We start from the raw sequence: 21,489 nt of genomic DNA, 5'->3' as shown, positions 1-21,489 counted from the left end.
CCATTTAGTACTACCCTCCATGAATCTGTCATCCCCCCTGTTAAAGTCATCCATGCTTGTGGCCATCAACTACCTCCACTGGCAGTGAATTCCACATAATTACACATTGAGTAATAGGGTTGCCAGGTCCCTCTTTGTCACTGGCAGAAGGTTTTTGGGGCAGAGCCTGAGGAGGGCGGGGTTTGGGGAGGGGCTTCAATGCCATAGAGTCCAATTGCCAAAGCAGCCATTTTCTCCAGGTGAACTGATCTCTATCAGCTGGAGATCAGTTGTAATAGCAGAAGATCTCTAGCTAGTACCTGGAGGTTGGCAACCCTATTGAGTAAAGAAGTATTTCATGTTGTCTGTCCTGTACCTATTATCCATTAGCTTCACTGGGTACCCCGTCCTGTTCTAGTATTATGGGAGAGGAAGAAAAAACTTCCTCCATCTGCTTTCTCTACCCCATGCTTAATTTTATAAACCTCTATCATGTTCCTTATTAGCTTTTTTTCTAAACTAAGAAGTCCCAGACTTTCCAGCTTTTCTTCATAGAAAAGGTGCTCCAACCCCCTGATCATCTTGGTTCCTTTTAGTTCCTGACCAGTGTATCCAGAAACATTTGTTTTCTGCATTGCATAGATTTTCTTATTGTGACTTTCTGAGATAAAAACGTATGTGTTGCTATTTTTATTATAGAATACCAACCTGTATGTATATCATTGTAAGGCCCTGCAAACCAATAAGAAGTTCTTGGCAGAGGGAGAGCTCCAGAATGTGCAAAGTACTTTACCATTAATGCTGAAGTAAAACAGATGATTCACATTTTATTTGTCTGGAGTTTTTCTCCTTTGCATGAATAACTAGTGAGCACTTAGGTATTCAAAGTACCATTTGAGGTCACTGGAATCATTCGCTTTTGGAAGCAGTTTCCTTAATGATCAAGTAAGGGGCTGCAAAAACTGCCATTCCTGGCATGTTCTGTAAGACAGTTTGGCATAGTGTGACATACATAAAGCTGAATGAATTTGCATAGAATTGTTCAATTTCAATACACAGCACAATCATTTATTTAATCTGGGACAATGAATTTCCAATGAATTGCATTCGCAGTTATCCTCATGGTCCAGAGGACAATCAAATATATTACAAATGTGAAGAATCAGCAATGTAGGAGGCAACCAGACATAAAAGGGGGAGAGACTGAGCTAAGCCAAGCAGAAAATGCCTTCCCCTTGACCTGATTTGGCAGTATCTTCATTGGAAGCTAAAGACGCTTTCCCTATGGTGGAGGCAATGCATCCCTGGGGAACAGATACACATTGCCTCCTTGGCCTGTTGATCAAGCTGGGTTTCAGATTTGCATAAACCCTCTAGAGGATACCTGAAATCCTAGTGAGACAGAGACTGCAGCCTGCAACTAGTTTTTGACCAAACATGTTTGCAGAGTCCTGTGGACCTTTTTGTCTTTCACTGATTTAGTTGGGAGCAAAAAAGTGCAGATGCTTTTTTGAAACTGTGCCCTTTGTAACTTGGATGGGACATTTCTTGCTGTATCTTGGATTGGACCTTTTCCATATAATTTATCAGATGGGACAGGGTGTGGAAGCTGGAAGGATCTTATTCAGATCAGGAAGGCCCTCAATTTTAGGAAGGACTTAGATGCAGGTGCATCTGAAGGGATATGGATCTCTGTCTTTCTGGAGCTCCTATGATCCCTGATGTGGACATACCATGAATACTTAGCAGAGTCTGCAGCCTTCCTGAAATCTGTATATTCCCAGTTTGGGAGTCCTTTCTATCCTCCTTTGCTTTTACTAAATAGAGCAGTGTGTGTGTGTGTGTGTGTGTTTGTTTGTGTGTGTGTGTGTGTGTGTGAACACGCACAGAAAGAGCCAAGAGGGTGCTGTCCAGGCTGGGGTGGGGTGTTTTGCCCATTACTTCTTAGAGCTAGTGTTTATATGTCTACTAGTCTTTACTCATGCTTGACCACCTGCCAGTTCAGCTTGCATCTTTCTCAGTCATTGTGATTAGGAAGTCAGTTGTTCAATGGGATGGTCAGAAGTATCCAGATTAATTCAGATGTATCCATTTACACTGCTGTCTCACAGCTGCTACTTCCCCATCTGTGACTTACTATGTTGTGCCTTTGGTGTCTGCCCTTTAACCTTGTAATCTTGCAGTCACCTCTTGATACACACAGTACCACTGAGTGTGCAAGTACAAAAGGTAGACAATGTATCCTTTCTAGAGTTAAAAGATGCATCAGAGTTAAAAGAGGCACAAGGACAGAATTAAACTGGGCTGCTTCTTTGCTTGGCAAATAGATAATTTCAGTGACCCAGCTGTGCCCCCAGGTGACCCATGAGGCACACTGAGATACCTAAATAATAACTCTGAACTCAAATTCAAACAGAATTTTTTAATCCTATGCTTTTAACAATTGGGGGAGGCAGAGGCATACAAGTAGTAGGAGATAGCAGGAGCAGCAGCTGTGATAAAGTAGTCTCCCTGAGATATGGGTCTCTTCTCAGATGATTAAGAAGATTTTGTTGCAGACTGTGCAAGAGGGCAAGATTCTGCAAACCGTGATGCACATTTGTTATTTTTTTATTACCAAGTCATGACCTGGCCCTATAACACAAGCAGCAACTGGCCAAGTGCACAGGTGTTCAAGATTAATTTGAACAGAAAATACTGAGGTAATCCATTCAGGAGATTGTCTTTAGGGTTGCCAGGTTCCCCCTGGCCACTGGCAGGGGGGCGAGGGGGTAGGATTCCCAGCTCCAAGTTGGGAAACTCTTGGAGATTAGGGGGTGGAACCTGGGGAGGACAGAGACCTCAGTGGGGTACAATGCCATAAAGTCTACCCTTCAAAGCATCCATTTTCTCCAGGGGAACTGATCTCTGTAGTCTGGAGATGAGCTGTAATTCCAGGAGCTCCTCAGGCCCCACCTGGAGGCTGGCAACCCTAGTTGCCCTCCTTTGTACTTTTTCCAGTTCTGCAATGTCCTTTTTGAGATACAGTGACCAGAACTGAACACAGTATTCCAAATGAGGCTGCACCATAGCTTTATACAAGGGCATTACAATATTGGCCATCTTATTTTCAATCCTTTTCCTAAGGAAAGGGAAGGAAGGCCTATATATTGCCAAAAAACCCTAATAGGTACAACGTATTGATATGCATTCTGCTTACAGAGGTACTTTGTCCTCCTCCTTCTGAAATTTCTTGGGAATTAGATTGTACTGCAACAGGGTCCCAAAGTGCAGTTCTTTGCTTTTCCTTTAAGTGCATGGTGGCACCTATTCAATCATATGCAAGTTTGATAACCCTGACCTGCTGCTTGACAAGGCTACTGTGATTTTGAAAGTAGCAGACTTCATTTGGGGAGCCAGCAAAGCAGCCAGTCCTGCTGCTGAATCCTGTCTGTCACACACAGTAAGCAAGTTGTAGATTCATTCTAGTCTGCCTTTTTGTGTAGCATTATCAATGTAAATGTTAATGCAGGTGTTGGGGACTCAGATTCATTGATCTGCCGAGCTCTTATTGGCTCAGGACCCTGGAATCATGGATGTCCGTTTAGATTACTGGGATGGGGAAGATTGTGAGGAAATCTCTCTGATGGGATGGAGTTGACCTGTATAACACATAGCATGATTAGAGATTCTTCAGCTTGGCTGTTGCTTAATAAGGTGCAGTTGGTCTCCTGCTCGACTCTTTGATATGCTAATTTCACTCAATCCAAGCAGAGAAGCAATACATCTGCTTAAGTAAAGTAATCCCTTGTTTTGCTCTTCTGTATTTTGAAGAAAAGAATTTTGTCTGAAGAGCCTGTTTGCACTCACATTTTATACTAGAGAGGGCTGAGGGTGCTAGGTTGCATGCTTTTTTAGAATACAAGCTCAGGTTTCTCATGTCCCCAGAGTAAGGGCTTGCTCAAGGTCTTCATTGTTAGGGTTGCCAAACTCCAGGTGATGGCTGGAGATCTCCCGCTATTACAACAGATCTCATCAGTTCACCTGGAGAAAATAGCCAGTGTGGTGTAGTGGTTAAGAGCGGTGGTTTGGAGTTAGGGTTGCCAGGTCCTTCTTCTCCAGTGGGAGGCTGTAGCATGAATGTGTGCATGCGCGTATGTGTGCGCATCACGTCCGGTTTAGAACCAGAAGTGCCGCCTCGCAAGGGGGCCTATACCTCTAAGTTTGAGTGGTAAATCAGCCCTTTATCACTCAAACTAAGAGGTATAAGGCCCCTCGCAAGGCGGAATTTCCAGTTCTAAACCAGAAGTGACGCACGAGGTGTGCACGTGCACGTTTGCCTGCAGACCCTCAGGTGGTTGGTGGGCAGAGGGGCAAATTGCTGGGGGTTTTCCCACCAGCAGCGGGCACCTGGCAACCCTATTTGGAGTAGTGGACCCTGATCTGGAGAACCGGGTTTGATTCCCCACTTAGGCTAATCTGGTGGACTGGATTTGTTTCCCCACTCCTTCACATGAAGCTAGCTGGGTGACCTTGGGCTAGTCACAATCTCTTGGCCCCACCTACCTCACAGGGGGTCTGTTGTGGGGAGGGGAAGGGAAGGTGGTTGTAAGCCAGTTTGATTCTTCCTTAAGTGGTAGAGAAAGTCAACATATAAAAACCAACTCTTCTCCTCAGGCTCCACCCTCAAAATCTCTAGGTATTTCCCAGCCTGGAGCTGGCAACCCTGTTCATTGTGCTAGTTAAAAACACTTGGTAAGGGCCTGTTGATAAATAGTCTTCAGATTTAAATTATGAACAGGTCTGGACTGGGTACTTTTCTCCTGTTATACCCTTTGGGGCGGGGAACAGGTACACTTTTTCAGACGGTAAGCCTGTTACCATGACATGGTCTAAAAAAAGACTTTTTCCCCTTTCATGACATATAATTTTATTTTATTATATAAATATTTATATGCCTACCTTTCTCCTGAGCATCTCAAGATCCAAGGGAAATAACAATATTAAAACAATTTGATAAAACAAACATTGAAACAACAGAGATAAAAAATATTTAAAACCTGTCTAAAAACACCTTATGTCTCCACCAGCATTGTCTTTTGTGTTTGCCCAGGTTCTGTACCCCAAAAACCCTCTGCAATAATTGTGTTTTGCAGCTTCACTGGAAAGCCAGGAGGGTACGAGCCAGCGCCAGATTTACCTATAGGCTTGGCAAGCTGAAGCCTAGGGCCTCAAAATCTAGGGGGCCTCCAGCCAAGGTGTATAATATTTTTGACTCTGCCGTAGGCCTTTCTTACACATGCTGTCATATCATGCACTCTTGCAGAATGAGACTTACCATTCAGAGGAGACAATTAAAAATTTGGATCTCCAAAAAATGGCAATCATCTTGGTCTTTTAGAACTAGTAGCAACATCTGATCCATTTTTACTTGCTCATATCAATCGGTATGGAAATTCCGGATCGGGAAATCCATCTTATTTGTCAAAAACTGTATATGAGGAAATGATTCAACTCATGGCAAAAAAAAGAAAAAAAAAGAAAATTAAGGATGCAATTCTGGTTGACGTGAAAAAGGCTGGCTATTTCAGCTTGACAATAGATTCCACCCCTGACATTTCACATTCTGATCAGTTGACTTTAATTATCAGATATGTATCCCCTGAAGATCAAGTGAGATTTTTAACTTTCCTTGAGCTAAAAGACAACTCAGGAGAAAGCATGTCTGATTTAGTGTTTAACTGCCTCACTACTGAGCTTGAAATTGACTTTAGAAAATGCCAACATGGCTTGTAGGTGCAATGGTATGCAGCAAAAAGTCATTAAAAAAAACAAATTTGAAAGATTTATTCCATGCACTGATCATTCTTTAAATTTGGTGGGCCATTCAGCTGTTGACTGCTGCCTTGATGCAGTGAACTGTTTTGGCATTATCAAAGAAATGTATACCTTCTTTTCATCCTCCACAAAGAGATGGGCAGTTCTAAAATCATTTTTGCAGCCTCAGTCAAAAGTGCCTAAATATTTGTCAGACACCAGGTGGGAGGCACCTGCCAAAGCCACAGAAGCTATTCTGGAAAGTTACAGTGCTATCACTGAGGCCTTCAGTCATTTGTACTCTGATTGCTGTCCTAAGCCTAATGGGGCTAATGTCATTGGGGGCATGAAATCTAATACCTTAAACAAGTAACTGCAATAGCACACAAATTAACACAACACGCTTAAGATTGGAGAAAAAATGGCCACAACTCTTTTATTGGCAAACAGCTGTAACAAACGCATTGGCATAGCATGAGGGCTGGATTGGGACATCAGCTGGCCCGAGGCAAACTGATGTGCCTCATCTCCCAGTGAGCCCACTGGGAGTAGCAAGGGATGGCGGTGCTGGGAATACACCTGGTCATGAGCCACTTGGTGGTTCCCCCCCCCCACTTGGGTAGAGGCCAACCATGCCGCCCCCAAGCCAGGCATCTCGCAACCCGTGGCCTCACCCAAAACCCCTTATAGGGGTCACCCAAAAGAAGGAAAGGGGCACACAGGCCACTTCCCCCCAGTAAACCAATCCAGCCCCCATGCTTAATCGGCCAAAGAGCTGGGCCGTCAAAGCCGCCCAGCTACCACCAACATGCCTACAGCTAAAGACAATTTTGCAGGCAGTGCCTAATGCTTTGTAGCCCTGTGTCCATCCCCTAATCAATTAAATGGACCCCGTCCAGTTGAAATATGGTTGCTTGCCGATAAGAGATTTCCCAATGGCACACAATGAAGCCTCCCAGAGAGACAATTGTCTGCCCTACTGTGTTGGTAACCTTATGCCAGGCCACTTCCTTCTTCCTTGCACTGATTCCTCTCCTCCAACACCACTGTTCCCATAGGTCCGACCAATCAAGCACTGTACTGGGCCACTGATCTGCCATTGCCCTCAGATCCTTGCAAGCTGCTTCTGACAATTTCTTCCCCTTTTGACAGCCCAAGTCGTTCTCCCCGAGCTGGATCAACAAGATATCTAGAATCTTGTACCGCCGAGATTGCCGAAGCAAGGTGGGGATCAGAGCTGCCCATCTCATGCCACTCCTTTCAAGCCAGCGAATAGTCAGCAAACCCTTGAGACCCAAATGATGCCCCAACCAGAGGAAACTGAATATCGTCCAGCCCAATGCACAATGCTCTGCCCCACAATCCAGATGTGTTTTAGGCAACACAATGAAACTCAGAAAGGAGAGAAAAAATGGAAGGTGTTAAATCAGCTCAAGGTGTGGCCGTATATAACCTTTATAGGCTGCCAATCTCCACCTGCTGAGAGCCTGAATGCCCTCGGCCGGCAAACCTGATCTTGCAGTGGCCATGGCTGCCCCAATCCAGAACAAGTGGGCTCCAAATTCTTCTGCTGACAAACCTACCACCCCCCAATCCCAAACGGAAAACCTGTACAAATTGAAAGCACGTCAAGCATGACTCATCTTTATGGATGAAAAGAATGCCTGGTTGATGAGGCTGGGACTGTAGGAAACATGTCAATGTTTGGCACCCTGGGGCCAAAGAAAGGAATGCAGAAGCCAATAAAGAAGCCCTCCCACAAAAAACCAGCCTCCGCTCTAGCAGAGTAACGTGCCAGGAACTTGGCCATAACATTCCTCTTAACCAGTGTCACGACCAAACTGCCAAGTGCCACGGCACTACTTTCTGCCTGTAGTGTTGTTGGTGGGCCCCCCATCTTTCCTCACGGAGGGTCTATTCCCACCAAAGGGCAGTGAGCTAGTGCTGCACTGGGGGCAGAGCATCCGGGGATGGGGTCCATAGAATGTGTTGCAACAGTGCTCGTATCTACCGCTGGCACTTCCCTTGCCCGTAGTCCCAGCAGATACGCCTTGAGCTATTGCTACAGGAGGGCCTCCATTGGCCTGTGCGGCTCCCATCTGATTTTCCTTTTTTATGTGGCCCCACATTGACCAGCCAAAGCTTGTCATTTATGAGGTCCCATCTGGCATGTTCGCTCTGCGATGCCTGCTTTCTGAAGGCCTTGTCGTACTCAACAGTTGCTTGGTCCCCGGCTAATGAATAGGTCCTTAAAACATTTCTGAGGTGGTTAGCCAAATGCCATCCCCTTTTGGGGTAAGCCAAAGAGACCACCCCCATGAATATGGCGTAACCTGCCAACCATTTGTCAAAAGATTTGTCATTGCCCGTCCCCTTGTCCTGCCTTTTATCTTTTGAAGTGGACCTGAGCCTACTTTAATCTTATTTTTCACATTATTTTGAGGTTCAATAGTTACTGGTTAAAATCAAATTGAGAAATGTAAAAATAATACTGTTATTTTATACTACATAGAATATTCCACTATAGCCGCGGTTACGTTCTGAGGGAAATAAACATATAAAAGATAAATGTCTCACACAGAAGGGTATTACTAAAGACAACATAATAACACATGCATTAGGGCAACAACGTGTTTGTCCTGCGACCCCCGGGACCCCGGGTGTCACCGGACTCAGCTGGGCTCCCCCCCTTCTCGCCGGGGGAGGAACCGGGAGGGGGGTTGTCCGGAGAGCCGGTGGGAGCAACAGAAGGGGTTGGGTCGGCGGTCGAAGGGGTGGGCGGTGCAGGGGAAGGAGAGGTCCCGGGGGAGCGGCCCGGCCCCGGCGGAGACTCACCGGGCTCCCCGCTGTCCTCTACAGGCGGCCGTGAGCCCCACCGGGGGCCGGATGGTCCGGGGAGCGGCGGCAGCGGTGGAGGCGGAGAGGGACGGCGGCGAAGAGGCGGCCCCCAGGCGGAACCATGCGGGCGGAAGCCTGCGAGCCAGCTGCTAAGTGGCTGCGCCCGTCCGGGAAAGGGGCGGGGGCACGCAGCCCAGGCACGGGAGGACCAGGCTAGAGGGGGAAGGCCCTGAGGGGCAGCAGCTGGGAAGGGGAAAAAGAGAGTGGGAAGGGTGGAGGGCGGCACCGGGGAGAGGAGGATATAAGGGTGGAGAAAGTGGAGGCCGGGGAGGAATACAGGAAGTCCAGGGGATCGACTGAGCAAGCGGCACAGTGATCCTGGCTTCCTCTGAGGGGGAGCAGAGCACAGACTCGCCCTCAGAATGGTCTGAGGCCGAGGAAACTCCTCCAACCCGGACCCCTCCTCTACCGGCAGGCGGAGTCATCAGTCCAGGGGGGCCAGAGCGCCTCACAGTGGTGGAGGATGCGGGCAGTGGGGGCCAGGTGAAGCGGCCACCCCCACATATCCCGGCCCAACCCGGTTGGCGGCCCTCTCGCCCTGTGCTACGACCCCCGGTCTTTGCCATCCCCTGACCCGCCACAGGTCCATCGATGGAGCCCGCGGAAGCACCAGGGGCGGCCGGTACCGACTTTTCCCAGTTCGGGAAGTGGATGGTGGAACACCAAAGTCGCCTCATGCAAGAAACGTGGCAGCAACAACAGGAGTCCCAGCAACGGCTGATTAGGGACATGATGCGTCAGAGCCAAGAGGCGCAAGCCAGTCTGGTGCGGGACATCTGTAAGTCCTTAGAGCCAGCCTGAAATAGCAGGGGAGATGGAACGGAGGGCAACCCGCCCGGCTCCACGCCCCGCATGCCCTTAATCCCCTTAGCCCGGCTAGGGCCGGATGACGACATAGATGGATATCTAGAGGCCTTTGAACGGACGGCCGAAGCATCGGGGTGGCCCAAGGATCGCTGGTCTTTCATAATTGGTCCACACCTTACCAGCCCCGCCCAGGCCACCCTGAAGTCATTACCCAAGGCTGAAAGTGCTAATTATGACCAGTTAAAAAAAGCCCTCTTGGCTCGCTGTGCGATTTCAGAAGAGACCTATCGGCAGAAATTCCGGCAACTAACATGGAAGAAGGGGGAACCGGCCAGAGCTTTTGTCACCTCACTTAAGGAGGCGGCGGAACGGTGGCTCCAGCCGGCCATCACACCGAGCCAGACCATAGTAGAGAAGGTGGTAATGGAACAGCTGGTACAGGTTGTGCCCTCCCGGGCTAAGGACTGGCTGGTCTGTAACAGGCCCAAAACTCTGGATGAAGCGACGAATTTGTTGGAAAACGTGTCGGCCCTGGAGATACGGGAGGTGACACGGGAAGTCCCTCGAGTAGGCAGTCGTCCAGTAGGGGGCCCCGGTCCGCCCCGAGAAGGACAGGCCCGCTTCCTCCCATGCCCGTTACAGGGAGGGAACCCCCGGGGTCAACCCAGTCCGCTGGGAAAACCAGGAGGTGGGCCTGTCGCCGGCTCAAGCGGGCCCCTCCGTCCTCCACCCCGGCCTGAGGGAGTCAGTGGAGAGACACCGGGGAAGGGCCCCTGCTTTACGTGCGGACAGTGGGGGCACTTTAAACGGGAATGTCCCCTTATGGAGTGCGACTTCGGGGGAGAGTATGCCTTTCAAGCCGGGTCACCCGGGGCAAGGCCCAGACCCCTTTTGGTGAGTCTACAGTTGCGGGGACGAACCCTCCAAGCCTTACTCGACACCGGCTCTTCCATTTCCATGGTACTCGATTCGCTCTTGCCTCCGGATTTGCCAGTGCGGAGGGTTGTGGCGATTGCGTGTTTCCACCAGCACGTGGAGGAATACCCGGTAGTTCAAGTGGGGGTTGAATGGAACGCCCGTTGGTGGCGGATGGAGGTAGCGAGAGTCCGAACTCTCCCCTATCCTATGTTGATCGGACGGGACGCCCCCTGTTTTGGTGAAATGATGACAGTCGTCGGACACCAAGTACCAGGGGAAGAGGGAAACTGCGTTGGGGTAGCAGAGGTCGCTGACGAAGCCCAGCCGGGGCCCTCCCGCAACGGAGGAGAAACGACCCCGACGTCTGAGGATTCCCTGACGAACAGATGGGAGAATGATGACCAGTTCATCCGAGCCCAGAACCAGGACCCCTCCCTGGCGGCCCTCAGACGAATGGTGGCGGTGAGTGAAGGGTGGGTTAGGGATTCCCGGAGGGCGGGGCGGTGGCCCCATATAAGGGAGAAACAAGGGGGGTGGTATAGGGTGGTTCAAGACAAGGGTAGAGAGGTAGACCAACTGTTGGTGCCCTCCGAGTACCGGGCCCAACTACTAAGGTTGAGTCACGATCACTCCTGGGCAGGCCATCAGGGGGTGAAGAATACCTTGCACCACCTCCTGGGGTGATTCTTTTGGCCTGCCATTTCTAAGGAAGTAAAGGCTTTCTGCCGGTCTTGCCCACAATGTCAACGCTGGACCAGCCACCCACCTCCTCGGGTCCCGCTACAACCCCTCCCAGTGATCAGAACCCCATTCAACCGTATTGCAATGGACTTCATAGGACCACTTCCGCGGACGCCCCGGGGAAACCGGTTCATACTCGTGATTGTAGATTACGCCACGAGGTTCCCCGAAGCTATCCTGCTACGGTCTATGCAGGCGATGGGGGTCTGCCGGGCTCTGATACGGTTCTTTGCTCAGGTGGGGCTACCGAGTGAGGTATTAACTGACAAGGGGTCCTCCTTTATGGGAAGTATCACCCGACAGTTGTGTAGGACTCTCGGCGTCCGACAGGTCTTTACGTCCGTAGCCCATCCCCAGACAGATGGGCTGGTAGAGCGGTTCAATCAGACGCTAAAGAGCATGCTTAGGAAACTGGCAGGAGATCATCCCCGACAGTGGGATCTCTATGTAGACCCTGTACTGTTCGCAGTGAGGGAGACCCCGCAAGCCTCCACCGGCTATGCCCCATTCGAACTGTTGTATGGGTGGAAACCCCGGGGCATCTTGGGACTAGTTGAACGGCAGTGGAGAGGCCCCGAGGAGGGGACCGAGGGACTAGAGGTGCAAGAATATAAGCGCAACCTACAGGGGAGACTGTCAATATCTCGAGACTTGGCCGCCCAAAACCTGTTAAAAGCCCAGCAGGAACAGAAAGCCACGTACGACCGGGGCACCCGAGACCGCGACCTCCAGGTGGGAGACCAGGTCCTGGTGAAGGGACAGATCTTTGGGGTCGGCGAGACCGATCCCTGGAAAGGCCCATTCGAAGTGACCAAAGTGGTGGGTCCCTACACTTACGAGGTGAAGTGTGGACAGCGGGGACACCAACGGAAACAAATACACATCAATGACCTGAAAGAGTGGATTGACAGGTCAGATCCGACAGGGATATGCCAGTTGGGAGAGGAGCCCCTAGAACTCCCCGATGGGCAAGTACCATGGGACTTACCGGGGGCGATTCCGGGGCAGCCTCACATAGATCAGGGACTAACCTCGGAGCAGCGGGAGCAGGTGGTCCGATTACTTGCCAACTTACCAGTAGTATTTGCCTCCGACCCCGGACGCACGACACTGGTCTCCCACGAAGTCCACACACCGGAAGGGAAAGTGGCCCGTTCTCCCTGGCGCCCCATCCCCCGACAGCGTTGGGAGGCCGTGGAACGCGAAGTGGCCAAAATGTTAGCCATGGGGGTAGTAGAACCCTCACGGAGTGCCTGGCGGAGTCCCATCGTCCTGGTGCCAAAACCCGATGGGACAGTGAGGTTCTGTGTTGACTACCGAAAGGTCAACGACATAGCTCAGTTCGACGCCTACCCCATGCCCCGCTCGGACATCCTCATCGACCAATTGGGAACCGCCCGTTACATCTCGGCCATTGACCTGACAAAGGGATACTTGCAGATCCCAATGAAATGGGAAGACCGGGAGAAGACAGCGTTTGCCACACCATCCGGCCTCTACCAATTCACCGTAATGCCCTTTGGCCTTCATGGTGCAGCTGCTACCTTTCAGCGGCTAGTCAACCACGTACTAGCCCACTGTCTCAGGTTTTCCATGGCCTACATCAACGATATCATTGTCTTCAGCCCAGACTGGGTCTCCCATCTACACCACCTGCGGTCGGTATTGCAAGCCTTACATGACGCAGGGCTTAAAGCCAACCCAGCCAAAAGCCACATAGGTTTTCGGGAGTTACGGTATCTGGGCTATGTTGTAGGGAACGGACAACTTCGGCCCGTACCCGACAAAGTAACGACGTTGGCGGAATCTCCACCCCCGCGCACTAAACGGCAGGTGCGCCGATTTCTGGGAATCGTAGGTTATTACGGGAAATTCATACCCCACTTTGCTACGCGGGCCGCCCCGCTAACGGATTGCCTGAAGAACTCAGAACCAAACCAAGTCCGGTGGACACCTGAACGACACGAAGCTTTCCAGGACTTCCGCTGCGCCTTGTCCCAGAACCCCGTCCTGAGGAACCCGGACTTTTCCAGACCATTCCACGTTCACACCGACGCCTCGGATGCCGGCCACGGGGCAGTGCTGGTCCAAGTATATGATGGGGCAGAACACCCTATCTTGTATCTCAGTCGCAAGCTACAGGCGGCCGAACGCCACTACGCCACCATCGAGAAAGAGGCCTTGGCCATTAAAGGGGCCGTAGGGGCATTGCAGTACTACCTCACAGATAATCCCTTTGTCCTGGTCACCGACCATGCCCCCCTTCGTTGGATGCATCAGATGAAGCACCATAACCCGCGGATACTCCGGTGGTATGTGTCCCTCCTGCCGTTCCGATTTACGGTCCAACACCGGCCGGGGACCCAACACCTCAAGCGTAGCTTGAGGGGACCCTTCTTGCAAGAACCCCCAAGTTTGGTGACGATTGGGGCAGGGGGTCCCAGGTTATGGGGCTCGGAAGGGGTCCCCCCTCCACCCATTGGAATGAATAGAAATAAATAGACCGTTCGGAGTTTGCAAAACCATGCAAAGCAACACATGACGCGACCTTGGGAGTTTGCAAACCATGGAAAGGGACAGAGGCGCGTTAGCTATGCATAAGAAGCAGGTGGGGTGGAATTTCCCCTTTTGCATCGGACTCAGGAGTCGGGAGTCTCGGGACCAGGCAAATGCATTGTTTAAGTCACAATTTGAAAACCAGTTTTGAGCAAGCATCAAAATAGACCTAACTGATCTTATGAATGAGGGAAAACCTGAGGACACACAACTGAAGCCCCCCCTCAAACCAGGGAGAGAGAGACATGAGCGGGCACACACCCCCAGGCAGAACGGGTGAAACCCCCCTCTCAAACCAGTATGGCTCGGCCCCAAACGGGGAAAAAACCAAGGAGGAGGAGGCGCGGTTGCTGAGCGGCGCCGGGGAGAGACTCACGCAAGCTGCACCGTTGCACTCAACCCCAGGCTAGGGGCAAAAAACAAAAGCAGAGCACAGCACACACTCCCACAGAGGTGAGCGGGCACACACCCTCTGCAGAACGGGCGAAGCCCCCCTCAAACCAGTACAGCTCGGCTCAACCCCAAATGGGAAAAAAACCAAAGAGGAGGAGGCGTGGCCTGGGTGCCTAGTGAAGAGAGACTTGCTAGCCGCCGCACAGACTCAACTTTAAACTTTAAAAGCAGAACACACACTCCCGCAGAGGCAAGCAGGCACACATCCCTTGGCAGAACGGGCGAAAGCCCCCTTTGGCTTCCCCTCCACCCACAGAAACTGCTCCCCCCCCACACACAGACTCTGCTTCCCCACCCACCTCCCCACACACAGGAGAAAAGGTATAGAGAAAAAACCCCAAAATCAAACTCTTCTCCTGGCCATTTCAAAAGTGAGAATCCCTGCTCTGATTGGCCAGGAAAAGACCCAGCTTCGCCACCATTGGGTGCGGGAGAATGCTGCTTACTAACTGACGGTTATGCTGCTGATTCTGAGCCCCTAAATTTGCCAAATTTATTCAGCACACCCCGAACTCGCCGAATTCGGCTCGTTGTTTTCCCGCCTTTTTTTGAATTTGGTTTCATCTGAACTGAAAACTGCTGAATCAGGGGAAATTTGGCTGTTTTTCGGTTCAGGACAAACCGAATCAACAGCCCTAACTGCTTGTCGACATTGATAAAGAAATTTTATGAACCAAAATTTTCTTTACCACGTCCCAAATCAGAAGCAATAATTACCAACTTTTTATCATCATACATATTGGGTGAAGTAATAGAGGATTTGAATAAAATGAAAAGCATTACGGTCATTTTAGATGCATCAAACAAAAAAGACATCAAGCTTCTTCCAATTGTGTGGTACTTTTTGCCAAACTGTGGTGTTCAAGACAAAATTATAGATTTTATTTCCTTACCTGGTGAAACATATGATCTACAGTGTGCTATGTTGAAGGAAATAAGTGACAAATTTGCCTTACAAAACAAAATTGTTGGTTTGTGTGCAGATAACACAAACACCAATTTTGGTGATTGCAAAAGACTTGTAAATAATGTGTGGTGAAAACCTGAAACTGAACTGAAGAGGCAGATTATCGGTATTCGTTGTGGGGCACACTTTATACACTATTGTCTCCAGTATGCTGTTGTCTGTTTACCAATAATATTGAATGTTTTGCAGTGAAAGTATACAAATACTTCAATATCTGCACAGTCAGAGATTAAGAACTGAAAAACGTTTGTGACTTTGCAGGAAACAATTACGGTATATTGTTAAGAGCATGGAAATTTGTCCTTGGGTCCATCAATTGACAGAATTTTAAACATGTTTGATGGGCTTCATTCTTATTTTCTTTCTCAAGAAAATGCCCTGTTACGTTGTGAAATTTGTTTGAAGATCCCTGTTTGGAATTGTGGTTGTCATTTGCAAAAGATCAAGTGTCTACATTCCAAACATACATTAGTTTAATTGAAAAAGAGAATATTAAAGCTACAGAGGTAGCCATGAACATTGAAAATTGTGTAAACAATGTAGAGTCCAGAAAAAGTGAAGTGTTTGTAACTACTGACGTCAAAAAACAACTGAAAATGTTAGTAGATTCAGAAGAAATTAATGGGGCAAAGTTTTTTGAGGTAGTTGAGAATTTTTATGAAACCAGCTTAGAATATGTGAACAAGTGGAAGTGCAGTTTAGGAAACACTGGGAAGTTCAAGTGGGTGCTACTAAGGAAGACACAGTTTCAGTTTCAGTACCTTCATTGGCATACCACTAAGGAAGACACATGAATGGAAAGAAATACAGGACAGCCTGAATGACATCATACACTCAAAAACAGAAGAAACTTGCGTATTCGATCAGTGGATAAAATCTATAATTGTGAGGCAGTTGGATACATGGAATATAGAAAACATTCCTGTATCTGATAGATGGGTACAGATTTTTTCTGAAATGAGGAAAAAATGCCTAGACTTTCAAGACTTTTGTAATATTGTAGAGTTTATTCTTTGTCTTCCAGGAAGTACAGCACCTGTTGAGAGAACATTTTTTGTTTTTGGTCAAACAAGAAATCTAGGTTAACTTTGAGACAATGAGGGCTATGTTAGTTGTTAGACAAAATTGTGCCATGGAGTGTGAGGAGTTTTATGATAAGGTGTTGAAAGACCAAAATTTGCTGTGCAAGATTACTTCATTGGAGAAATATTCATGGTACGATCATGGTGAAATAAGGTCCCCCTCTATGTCTACCTGAATTTTTGTATGGGTTCTGTCACTGAAGAAGAATGGTAAGCTCAATATGTTTATGTAATAAAACTTTTTTTTAATCACCTTGCTTTTTCATGAATACAGAATATTACATAACCCCTGTCCTGTTTTACCATCCCAATGACCCGTTTTTGTCTCAAGGAAATATGGTCAGCCTAGTGTTGCAGGCTTTGACATATTAGAGCACATGAACATGGTATTGGTGTTGTACATATGTAGAATTTATTCAATATAAAACCCAATTACACTACTAAAGGGTTTCAATAAGTAACTAGCAGCGCATTTGCCTTGTCCACGACCTTTCCTAGTTTTTGCAACAATGGCAACTTAATTCTCATGGCAACTTAATTTTCATGGCATTTTAATTCTTATGGCAAACTAATTCTCATGAGAGATTATTTCTACTGAAAAACAAGCAGCTATCTAGATGGTATGATATGCTGACCAAGATGTAATAATGCAATGTAAGCAATAATTGTATTTTATTATTTAAATATGTAAACATGATGCTATTGATTAATGAATGGGTTCAATCTCAACGTTTATTGCTGGAGATGAGAATGATGTTAAAAATGAGTATGTAGAGTGATCACAAAGCTCAAAACTGATTGTTTATAGTTTGACAAAATAGCCTGATGGAAAGAAAGCCCATATTTGGTAATAGGAAGGAAGGCTACTGAGCATGAACAGTAAGAAGGAGAATTTAATTCTCTTAAGATCAGCATTATTGAATGTGCTTGAAACAGTATAAATACAGGCACAGAAAGGCTAGACCTCTCTCAGAGGGTCTCAAGAAGAGGCTATTGGTATGTATGGCTTTACAAATATATTATTCTAGATATTGTGAATTAGATACTTTGAACTAAATAAGACTTCTTTAACTGTTATATTTTAAGTATTGGATTTTAAAACTGAATAGTATGTAGAACTTGCTTGCTTTACTGTATACATTGTTACTGAATGTTAAAACTTTGTAATACATGCATACACACACACACACACACACACACACACACACACATATACATATACACATATTTACTGGGAGCACATCAATAAAAAGACTTACTTTTTTAAAGTGAGTAAAGTAGTTGAGTCCTGCTTAGTAGGTGACTAACTGAATAAGATAACATACCACTTCTCAGGAAGGGGTCATTTCTAAGAGCATAGTCACTCGAAAGGCACAGACCCACTTCACTAGCACTTAGGAACAACAAACACATTGCAGTTATCTAAACCAACCTCCTGCATGTGGAGAACCCTGTGTTGTGGGTGAGAGTCAGTTCTCCCCCTCCTCCTTAACAGTTCCAGATTCTTTTGTCCCATAGAATTAAATAGGAGAAACTTGAGTAAGTCCCTCATCTGTATCACATGGCCCCATCCTGAATTCTGTATTTTTTGACATGTTAGACTGTGATGCTGACAGTTGATGGAACTGAGGTGTTGGAAAGATAGTTTTATTATTTCTTTGCACATTCTAATTTTTTCCTTTGATTCTTCCAGGTAATGTTTGGAAATTAATAGGTCCTTGTTAAGCACAAATGTGTCTATTGTTTTGTGTTCTTCTATATTTTAGAAAGGCTTGTGTTGGGGAATCCCTGACAAGTTTCTGAGAAACACAATTTGGTGTTAAGCCAATGGAATAAAGCTATGAATATTACTTGCATTCCTTGGAGTCTTGCTGTTTAATTTAAAGAAATTCCTGTTCTGGAAGTCCTTAGAGCTGAATTGATTGATTGTAGAATGGCCCCTTTTGCATTCTTTGGTAAATATTTTGAATAATTGTTTCTAACAGCAACTGATTATTGTCAATTTTTGGTTTTAGTGTTAGCGGCTTTAGGGGATTTTTTAGGCAAAAAGTCAGCATACAAAAACATGGCATGACACATTTTTACATTCATAGCTCATACATTTTTTTTACTTCCACTTGATTGGTGCACGCCATTCTCTTGCCAACTAGTTTCACGAATTACATATTTCACGTGCTGCTAGTATACCAATACCAATACCAATTTTTAGCTAATCATGAACTGTATCTTGTTCTCACAGCATTTAAAGCGGATTTTCAGTTGTTGCTTTGAATGTTGCTACTGCTATGTATGCTTGATTCAGGAGAGGCTCTGGTTCAGTGGCAGAGCATTTGATTTGTGCACGGAAGGTTCCTAGGTGTCAATCCCTGGCTTCTCCAGTTAAAAAAGTTTCAAGTAGTAAGTGATGGGAAAACCTCGACCTGAGTCCCTGGAGAACTGTTGCTAGTCAGAGAAGAGAATATTGACCTTGATGCAAAAGACCTTGACCCAGAGACCTTGCAGAGTCACTGCCAGAGAGTAGACAGTACTGACCTTGATAGACTTCACTTGTTCATATGGACTTCATCAAGAGACACATTGCAAGAGTTATTTTGTAATATCTGTTCACGACAGTTTCTCCAAGGCATTAAAACATAACTTGCTAGTCCCAGCTTATCTTTGCCCTAGATAATTCAGCACACAGCCTGAGTCTATAGAAAATGTGTCTTTTCATAAAATAAAAAAGTGTATTGCATTTATTTTGTTCCCTTTTCAGCAGTTGTTTCTATAGAGGGAATAATGGTGATGGATGGGCCTGTAATTTTCACATTCACTACAGTCTTTTGAAATTGTTTTTTCATACACTCAGCAGGGGTGGGTGGAGAGAACAGGTGTGTACTTTGAGAGGCTGACATTAGTGGTGGCTGGGTTCACATTTGCTTCTTATGCTCACGTTTGGATCATGCAGCTCTCTTTTTCTCCCTTCCTACTTTTCTTTACTTAATTTTTAACATCAGCTAATTTCAGCTCTCTGCGCATCTGTTCCTTAATTTCAATTCTTTTTAATGTTGCTTCCCCTCAGATAGTTCAGATGTTTGTACATTTATTGGGCACTTCAAAACAGATTTCCTGAACAGTTTGGCTTTCCAATTCCACATCAATTCAGGGCCCAGATTTTAAGAACTGTTGGATCCTGAGTAATTTCATAAATCTAGATGCTTCACTGTAGGTACTTAAGAAGGGGAGTCTATCTTCAAAATCTGGTCTCAAGACAATCTTGCTGTTCGAAGATTTAACTAGAGCCAGGGCTAGGCTCTGTATTCTACAAGTGCAGTGCTTTCTCTGTGATGGGTGTTATTTTGCATATGATATCATTTGCCAAAATGAAATATACATAAATCTGTTTCTTGTAAGTAAGTTCAGGACAATGTTTAATTTCCAACAACGAAATTAGTATGGTCGATTACTGTCTGGAAACTCTTTGGTTTAGATACCCTGTCTTCAAATCATATGTTGGGAAGGGGGCTGTGTAATATGGGAAAGCTCATGGACATAGTTTCTTTTCATTATAGTGCTTTATTCAAATAGGAATATAAAAACTGTCTTGCTAGAAAAGAATATAGGACTATATAGCAAGACAGTTTTTATATTCCTTTTTGAATATATTCCTTCTCAGCCTAATTCAGGTTATGGACAATAAGATCATATCTTCTGCATATAAAAGGGCTGATATTTTCCATGAGTGGCTCATAAGCAGTGGCTCATAAGCAAGACACAAAACTGGTCTTCAGCAGTCTATCCTCTCTGTACGTGGAGCTGTACATTTAGCTATTGGGACTGAAAATCATTGATAAGCCTATTCTCCATGAAATTATATTAAAGCTCTGGTGTAGTGAATTTTATTACTTGGTTATGGGTAGTGTGTACTTTTTTTTTTTGCCAGTCCTGTTAATCTATGCTGCCTTTCCCCCCATAAGAAGCTCCAAAATTAACCTTTTCTTTTAGGGATGGTACTTGTTTATTTGTTAATTTCTGTACTTTTTCTGGCTTTATGGTGTCACTTAGTGTGGGGCTGAGTCCAGGCTCAGATTAAATTCGGTCTTGACATGAATCTAGGTTTCTTGGTAGCATGAATCACTGTACTCAAGGTTCAAAGTTCAGTTTTATTGTGTGTGACCAAAGGCCATTACAGAAATTGGACTAAAATCACTATAAAATCATGTTAACAATCTTTGATAACATATATGTTTACATTTACATTTTAGTACCAAATTAAAACACAAAGAAAAATCTTTAAACCGCCGAACCTTATCAAAGTATTGAACATAAAACATTGTTTACAATCAAAATTATCTAACCTTTAACCACCAAAAACCACAGCCGGTCATAACTTAGAGTCATAGCTTTTAACACTTGCCTAGTTAGAGCTCACTTTTATGAATAGAGAATCTCACTTCTTACCATGCCAACCACATGTAAATGGAATTTGCAGTTCAGTTCTAATTGATTTTAATGTGTTGGGCCAGGCTAATTTTCTTTGCTGCTAGAGCAAACAGGGCAACTTTATATGAGACAGCTGGTTCCATGTCTGCAAGGAGAGATAGAACTTTCTCTTTCATTGTACAATGATCTAACCTGGTCAAGATTGTCCCTAAGAATTTTTGTCTTGGAGCAAGATATAAAGGGAAAACCAGCATATAATGGCATAGGTCTTCCAGTTCTGAGCCTCTGCAAATACATGTATGCTGGGCAACTGGTTGGAAATAGTGCCCTTCGAGCATAGCCATTTGCATTGTTTGAAAACAGATTGATGTAAAAGCGGAACTTAATTTAAAGAATGTAATAATAGACAGATTGTGTGCCCTAGAATGATCTACTGTTATTAATTTATACCCAGGTTAAAATTTGGATCCTAGAATTACTTGCCTGTCAGATACTGCATTAGTTTTATAAATCTGGTGCTACAATTGAAGTCTGCTTGGGAAGCCCCTCAAATAACATATGGCAAATCATACAGTTGAAGGATTCTATTGTAGTTGGATGCTCAGTGCAAAATAAGTACCTGGGAGCTGGCTTACTGGAGCTCTCTTCAGTTTGTACCAATAATTAAACAGGGCTTTGTAAGCACATGCCCGCAAGGAAGGAAGACCCATTTTCGCTCTCAGTAAGGCAGCTGGAGTATTAGGAGGTAGAGCTAGACTCTTTTTCAAAAATACTTTTTTTTTGATTCTCTCCAGGTTAGCTGCAAGAGCATCATTCCAACCCCATACCTCGACTCAGCTGTGCAATCACATTGCTCTGGAGTATCTTTAT

Source organism: Euleptes europaea, chromosome 5 (assembly GCF_029931775.1).
Source record: "Euleptes europaea isolate rEulEur1 chromosome 5, rEulEur1.hap1, whole genome shotgun sequence".
Taxonomy (NCBI): Eukaryota; Metazoa; Chordata; class Lepidosauria; order Squamata; family Sphaerodactylidae; genus Euleptes; species Euleptes europaea.
The sequence above is the reverse complement of the archived record's forward strand: the minus strand, read 5'-3'. Positions refer to the sequence as shown.